Source organism: Lycorma delicatula, chromosome 2 (assembly GCF_047948215.1).
Source record: "Lycorma delicatula isolate Av1 chromosome 2, ASM4794821v1, whole genome shotgun sequence".
Lineage (NCBI taxonomy): Eukaryota > Metazoa > Arthropoda > Insecta > Hemiptera > Fulgoridae > Lycorma > Lycorma delicatula.
This window is the reverse complement of record NC_134456.1, coordinates 211,848,564-211,857,515: the sequence shown is the minus strand read 5'-3', so window position 1 is coordinate 211,857,515 and position 8,952 is coordinate 211,848,564.

Genomic DNA, 8,952 nt, shown 5'->3' with positions numbered 1-8,952 from the left:
ACTAAATATTATTTATAGTGGTGTGAAACAACTAAAAAACTGGATTGAGACTAAACTTAAAATTATATTAGATGAAGAAACTAGTTTTTTGATATTGGTTAGTAGAGCATTGACTATTTCATGTCCTAAGCATTTAGGATATAATTATAAACATTAAACATCATATTTATAATTAAAACGGCTCAATGCAATCATAAATAAAGAAAGTCAGGAATGTCCTTTGTTAATGTAGATAGAAGATAAAATTATCCTGACTAAAAATTAATAAGTCTTCTGACTTGGTCACTGCCTGGCTACTGTCTATATGTAGCATTAATATTATTCCTGTACATCAGAATGTAAAGTTGGATGATAGCTGGATTTGCTTTTGAAACATGGGGTAAGCCAATAAACTATTTTAACGAAAGCCTTTCTGTTGTCACAATTGCTAATGAACTTTATTGGGTGGATGATGAAACGTGACAACTCTTAAAATTATTAAATAAAAAATGATATTTAATTTCAAATTTATAGAATTTTTTTCTAAAGTATTTTTGGAAATAATTATTGGCTTCTTCAGTGGAATATCACATTTGGCGGTGAAATTACAAGCAGTGAGATTAACTGTAGGAGCCTATAATTTGCTGTAAAGGCATTTAAGAGAGTAATTTCCAATAATAATTTGTAAGTAGGTAAGTGAGTGTTATGAAATTATTTTAAAATTTCTTGTGAACAAGAATTCCAGTTTTCTATTCAGTGTAAGAAAATAAAATTAACTTCTAAAAGCATATGTAAATAAAAGACTTATAAGTGCTAAAAACTTTTGTATTGTTCAAGTATGTTGTCAGGGTTTGTGACACTTTATACAAGTAAAATTAGTAGAAAAGAAACCTCATCTTCCCTTTTAAAGATTATGTATTTCTTTTAGACTTCATGAGTCCAAGATCTGGTTGTCCCCAAATATCTGGTACGTAGAACTTTTCTAATCTGTTTAATAAACAATGGTACATTAATGTTATGATAGCAGCTTTATTATATCAAATTAAAAAGCATCAAGTTTATCTGCCTTTATAAAGAAACTAATGACAATTTTCAATGCTCAAAATTGGTTAATATACCTATTACTTAACAGTTTTAAAAAAAAATTATTAATTTGTTTTTATAATAAAAATAAAGAATTTAATATAATGGAAATTATTGCAACTCAGTTATTAATAGTAAGGATAATGTGCAAAATGTAAAGATGAACAGCTATTTTGGCCAGGAAATTATCTAAAAATTTTAACTGCAATATTTAAGAAGAAATAAGAATGAACAAGCTGGGGGCATGACTTGCTTACCTTTTCAACTAAAACAATAAAGGAGATATATCATGAACAACAGAATAAAATAATCAAAGATATCAATTTTCTTAACAACTTTTTTGATAGATTTGGGTATTTTTACCAAGGATATAGGCAACACATTAATAATCAATAACTTGTGTTGCCTCTGCCATTTTTGGAAAGTAGTTATTACAGTTTTAATCCTAAACACATGGTTATACATCACTTAGTCACAATATGCATCTGTTGAACTGTTGTGGATCTATTGTTTGTTTGCTTGTATACATATTACATGCCATAAGGTCTTGATTTTAAAGTCAACTTGACATAGGTCTAGTTTCAGTGCCGGGGGGGGGGGGGGAGAGATAGAGAGAGAGAGAGAGTGAGAGTGTGTGTGCCAGAGTTTATTCATTACTTTCAAAGTGTAACTTTCCTGCAAAACCATTATGTTTGTTAGCAAGGAATGTGATTATATACCTCAGAAAAATAGTTACTACCATTTAAGTAAGTATTTCTCTTATTTACAATGCTCTGTTTTGTACATATTGAGCTTTTAGGTTTGTAAAGAAAATCTGTAAGATCTCACTGAATTTTTGACATAATTGTAAAACAAAATTAAGAATAACAGATGTATGGATATAACAAGAACCTTTATAAGATACTAATACACCTACTTGATGAGAATGAGACTGGAGAATGATTAGGTAGTAAATACACAAGCACATGATAAGTAAAGAGGTGTGATGAAGTTCTTGAGAGAGGAAAAGGGACCAGATTAGCTAAGCACAGAAATGATGAAATTAGAATCAAGCTGTGTATATCAGTAAATGAAGAATCATTGGTACGGGTAGGGTTTCTATAGGCATGTCTCATCATAAATTAAGTAGTGTATCATAAAACCTGAAGATGGGAAATAATGATGAGTGGAATATTTACTATTTGTATTTGATCAATATCCTTCATAAAAAGATATTATTTTTATTATTTGACTCAAAATTGCTATACTTTCCACAAAAAGAAAAAGGACAAATAATTAATTGTACTTTAGGAGGTGTAAAGAGTCCTAGATTTATCTGAAAGGCACTTCAGCATTATTATGCAGACCCTGAGTGGAAAACAGAGCCCCAGGCAGTCCCTCTAGCAGAAATTACACTTTGAATACAATGGCTGTTGGCATCCTCTGTTTGGACATAGCAGGGTCAAATCTACCTGAACTAAAAATAGAAAAGAAAGAATGAAAATTAGAGAGGAGTGGGCAATAAAAAGAAAATTTGCTTTTTGTGTAAGATAAGTAGGCTTACTTAAGAGTTACTTTCCTTTGAGTAAGATCAGAGGAAAGTTTAAGGCCTCCCATTTGGCAGTGGGTGTTCACAAACCTTTACAAGGTGAGAGTATGTCTCTCAGTTGGAAGCAACACTTAACTAATCAATAATTTTTTATTAACCAGCTTAAATACACTGCAAAAAGTTTTTTTTGAAAGCGTGTGCATGGGTTTCTAAAAAAACAACAAGCATAACAAAAAAAAAAAAAATGCCTATCTGGGATTTGAACTAAAACTCTGGATGAAAGGCTGAGATGCTACCACTTTGCCACTGAGGTTGGCAATTGATTTCTCTCCAGAGATTAAAGAGCCTCCCAAACAATTACGTGATTCCTGAAGGAACAATCTTGTGTCCATCTCTAAAATTTTGTGGCACATGCAAGTATCCAATAGAAAAGGTAAATTATTAATTAAAAGGCCATATATAAAGGATAATTGTAGTACTGGACAACAAAATTTACGTATTCGATCATGATAAATTTCAAAATTTTCAAAAAACAATTACGACAAATTAACAAATTAATAAATATGTTTTAATATAATTACGGAGTTTAATAACAACTGAAGATGTGGGATTCCGCAAAATTTAATTCTTGGAATCAATATGGTAATATGGTATTTACTATGTTTTGATGGCTTATATTTCATTTAATACTAAATATATATATGCATAAATAAATAAATATATGTATATATATTTGTGTATTGGGTAAGATGAACATAAAAGATAGAGATATACTTAAAAAAAAAATTATATCAAACCAGTAAAGTGACACATAAATAACTTTACTTGAAATGTAAAACTATAAAGGATTTAGTTTTGGGAAGGTATGATAGCTTAACTTATTCAGTTTATAAATATCAACTTCTAGAAGCTACATAACAGTGGGAATTTAACCTGCTTTCTTAGTAAATTTTAGTCTATATCGAGGGAAAACATTTCAAATATCAAAGTAGATTAGATGAGTTGATAATGCAGAACTCATTTGCGGAGAAAAAAAGGGTAGTCGTGAGCTTGAAGAGGATATTAACAAACTTGACATTTTCAGATTTTATTTTTCAAAAACTTTACTCTGAGGCTAATGGTTTTTTTTCTAAACTGCTATTCATATACACTGCTTTCATCTAAAACATTTTAGTTGGTAATGAGATTTTAAATTTTAAGTTTTATCAAATACGTCATGTCATAAAAATAAAAATAAAGTAAAATTAACTGAATGCGTATTAAAGATCATATTATGCCTTTGAAGATAAATGAAGTAATTCAAATTACATTATAATTTGGTACAATAAATACGTAACAATTTTTCATTAAGTAAGTAAGTAATTAAATATGTAAAAAATTAAATAATTACATTTTTGTAATATGTAAATATTACTAATTTGAGCACCATACAGTTCATTCAACTGAAGTTATAATAATTTAGGAACAAAAATAAGAAATATAAATAATATACACAATTTTTTTCTATGTAAGAGTAAATAAAATAAATATTTTTTTGACACATTCTAATCATTTCTCTAACAACAATATTAAATATACATTCATTAAAATTATTACAATCATTATTAAAAATGCGTATTTACATGTTATAAAAAAATAAACATAAATAAATAACAAAACCAATCCAGTAAATATGCATGGGTGTATTCAGAGGAGGCAGCTGTCCACTCTTCCAAGATGGAAAAAAGATAAAACAAAAATATATAAATAAATTTTGGAAAAATTAAAAATTTATAAAATTAATAATATTTTTACTATCAATCCACTAATAAAATTAATTTATTATTCATGTTAGGCAATGAGTGACTCAAATTTAAAAATAGTTAGAAGAATTGATAATTGAAACTGATAGTATTCAAGTACATTCAATGCTTATTTAAACATTTAGAATCATAAATAAATTATTTTTATTAATGGATTGATAGTAAATAATATATTAAATTTTTTTCTTTGTTATAATCACTGAAAAGCAGCAGGAAATGAAGACTTATATGGGAGTGCAGTGCAGTAAATTTAACTTAATTTATCTGATGTTAGTGATACGTCAGAAGATTTGAGTATCCCTCAAAATAGTCTAGCAAGGGAGCAAGGGTAATTCAAAGTTTATGAAAGTATATTTAAGATAAAACTTCTAAAGATGTTGAACCAGCAGTGTTTATACTGGTGTAGTCATGCAGATTGTTAAATGAAATGGCTAAGTTATCTATCAGTTCCAATATGTTATATAGAGATTTCAAAATTTTTTAATTTTAATAATGGTATTGAATAATTTCATTTTGTTTGTTGCTCTTCATTACAGAGTTTTATTTTTATAAAGTATTCTTGGAAATAAATTTATTCGGTTTCACATCAACTACATTAAAGTATCTGCTTCTATTTATGACCTAAAAAAAGGAAGGAAGGGATCTGGATCTGTAATTGGTAGAAGACCGACATGAATCTAAAAATATAACTTTATTGCAATACTAAATGCTGATTATGCATGAATAGAGAAATAAAAATGATGTATTTTTAATAAAAAGGATGTTAAACTTATCAGGCTCACATTCAATTAATGCTAAAACACATATCAAATTGGGAGAAGGGGAAATTTGTAACTTTCAACCGTTCTTGTAGAAAATGCTCTGTTTTAACCAATATAAAAAAAGTTATGCACGAGTATCAATTAAATGATTAAAGTAGATGCAACTGTATGGTATTGCTGGAGTTCTACTGTTTGTAAAGAATAAGGAGAAATTAACTAGAAATTTTTGAATGAAGTTTAACAAACCTACATTTGTTAAACACTTGATGCCACGAGTTTCTAGTGATAGTTGATATATACTGTATACTATCATCAGGACAAAAGTAACAGTGAGGGTCGAAGGAAGTGGAAAATAGAAAAGTTAATGATAATATTATAGAAAAATTATTTGAGATGTTGAAGGTTCAAACATTTCAGTGGTAGCAAGCACGATCAGTATAGAAAATAAGAGAAGTGTTTGTATAAACATTTATTTATACAAAATAAATAACTGCTGCTTCTGTAAAACAGTTATTTGTTATAAAAATGTATTTCATTTTAGAAATATCATCTAACTTCATTTGATGGTTACATCATTGATTAACAGGGAAAAAACTGTGAGACAATGCTGTATACATTTTTTATTTTTTATAATAAAAATGAATTTTATTTAAATTGTATCAAGCTGCAATCTGTGGAAGAGAATGACAACAAGAAAAGATAATAAATAATCTGGAGAATAATTTTTTAGTACAATTGAAGAGTCATGTTCAGCAGTACTTCTATTGAAAAGATTGCACTAATTAAGAATGTAAAAGAAAAAAACAGATGTAATTTAAAAGACTAAATTAAAAAAATAAAAATAAATTGTATTTACAGCACCAGTCCACCACCTTCGCTTCATACACTTTTGGTTCTAAAATAAAAAAAAGGTAAATAAAAACAAAAAGGAAACCTTCAATTAATATTTCAGAAAAGATGTTTAACAATAATATTATAGATTATAACAGAGCCTTATAGTAGAAAACAAACAAAACATGTGCAAGTGCATGCACACACACCCACACACAAAAGTAATTACTAGCTTAATTCTATTGCACAGTATAAAAATAACATATAGATAGCATTGTTAAGTCATTTAAACTCAATTTAATATTTTTAAGAGTGAATTATTTAATATTTAACACAGTGAGTCAAAAGTATGGAAACCCCTCAACAGCTTTAAAACAGTTCCAGATAGAACACTGTAACTTTCAGGACAAGGTATCAATCAACTACTTTACCTTTTGATGAGAAATAAAATTTTCTATCCCTTCTTGGGGGTGGCCCAAAGGTTAAGACTCAAATGTTTTAACACCCTTTGTGTGATGAATCATTTTAAAGGTCTCTTTAAGACAAGAAAAATGGTATAAATAAAAAGTTATACAATGTCTATACCCAAAATGGCTATGAGATAAATTTTGGATTTTGAAAATTACTAAATTTAGTAAGTTTGAATAATAAAATTAATTAAAAAGGAATTAAACTAAATTAAATAAAATTTAATCTAATCTAATTAAAATTTATCCTAAAAGTTAAATTTATATTTAGAAAATAATTATTTTTTAATACAAAAAATTGTTTTTGTTCTAATTTAATGAGTAAATAAATAGAAATCATGCCTAATAATGCTGATCATTTATGGTCCTCCTATCGTTGTCGCAAAAATGAAGCTTACTTCATTATTGTGTAATATTCCATTGTTTCATTACTACACTGTTAATTTCTTATGAGAATTTATTTTGATCGGTTGGCTAATTGATTTGTCTACCTTTATCGCATTTGTAAGCTACTTTAGTTATTTACAGTTTTTTACCTTTTATGTAATTGTTTTTTACTGAATTAATTTTTTCTGTCCTACTGCTAACACTGCTATCAACATGTCATTTAGTGAATAGGAGAGGGTTGCACTTTTAATGATGAGGGGCTTTTGTACTACAGTTAGGTTGTATAATGAAGATTGTGAATTGTTCAATGTGATATTTAATAATTGTAACCCTATTTCAAAAGGTACAGTGTCAAAAACCAATTTGAACAAAGAGGAAGCATTAATAATAGTGGTATACCAGGGAGGCCTAAATCTACAACAAATAATAACAAATTGTTAGAGATTATGCAAGAATTTATTGAGAAGTCTTATTCCTCGACTCGAACAGCAGCACAGCAACAAACATTTGCCAAAGTTCAGCAATTCGAACATTAAAAAGTGAAAATTTCAAACCCTTCATAATTTGTCTGGTGCAAGAACTTAAACTTGAAGATGACTACAGTTGAAGACTTGAGTTCTGTGGATTTATGATGAAAAATATTTGTGTAGATCCTAATTTATTAAACAACATAGTTTTTACTGATAAGGCCACATTTTTTTTAAACGTCAATGTGAATTACCGTAATTGTTGTTGCTGGACTAGTATTAATCCACACTGGTATTGCAAGGCACGTACACAGTATCCATTCAAAGTAAATGTATAGGCGGTTATTGTTGGTAGACAATTGTTAGGGCTTATATTTATTGATAGAAATTTTAACGAAGAAAAATATGAGGCTTTGCTTCTTGACCATATAATTCCAATCATTCGAAATGTTATAGGCCCCAATTTCCAGAACATTTAGTTTCAACAAGATGGTGCCAGCCTCATTTTGTTCTTCAGGTACATGAAATTTTAAATGCATCTTTTCCTGGAAGATAGATTGGCTGAAGAGGTCAAATAGAATGGCCAGCAAGATCACATGACTTGCTACCATCAGATTACTTTCTATGGGTCACTTAAAAACTATTGTTTTACATAATAAGCACCAAGATATCAATGATCTACAAAATAGAATTTGAAAATCAACACATAATGTCACTAGAGAATCATTGTATAGTGCAGTATCATCCTTTTACAACTGACTGGTTCACTGTCAAACAATAGATGGGGAGGACATTTCAAAAATTTATTGAAACATAAGTAAATAAGCAGGAATTATGCTTAATAAATCATTTTTTTTTTAAATAATAAAAATAAAAGTTTATTCAACAATCTCTATTAATTCAAATTTTTATAAATTTATTTATTTTCGATAACAGTTCTTTAAATTATGAATGTTATCTTTTTTAAAATCAAAAATTTATCCCACTGCCATTTTGGTACACACGTACCAACTTTTTATTTACACCATTTTTTTTTCTTTAAAAAATGGTGGTGGAGACCTTTAAAATGGTGTATGACACAAAGTAGGCTACCATTTAAAATATTTGAATCCTGGGCCATCTCCCAAGAAGGAATTGAGTTCCTATTTCTTGTCAATAGTTAAGTAGTTGACCAATATCTTACCTGAAAGTTACAGCACTCTCTCTATCTTGAACATTTTTAAAGTTGTTGTGCAGGTTTCCATCCTTTTGACTCGCTCTGTATAGTAAATACTAACAGAAATATATACATTTTGAAATACTTAAAAATATATTATTTAAGAGTTATTTTAAAAAATAATTATGTATTGTAATACAAAAATATAATAGGCCTATCATAATAAAAATATTATTCTTAATTTTTACTGATATGTATACACTAATCTAATAGTAATAAAAATAATTTACATTTCCAATTTCATTCTATTTAATATATTAATATGAATACAAATACTACTGCAATATTTAAGTGTAGAGTAAAACTGCTAAATTTTAATTATTATAAAGTAAAACTACTTGTTAAATTACTAGCTTAAATTAAACATACAATATATAAAATTATTTAAATATACGCTAATATATTTCTTTACATAAATAATGAACAATTAC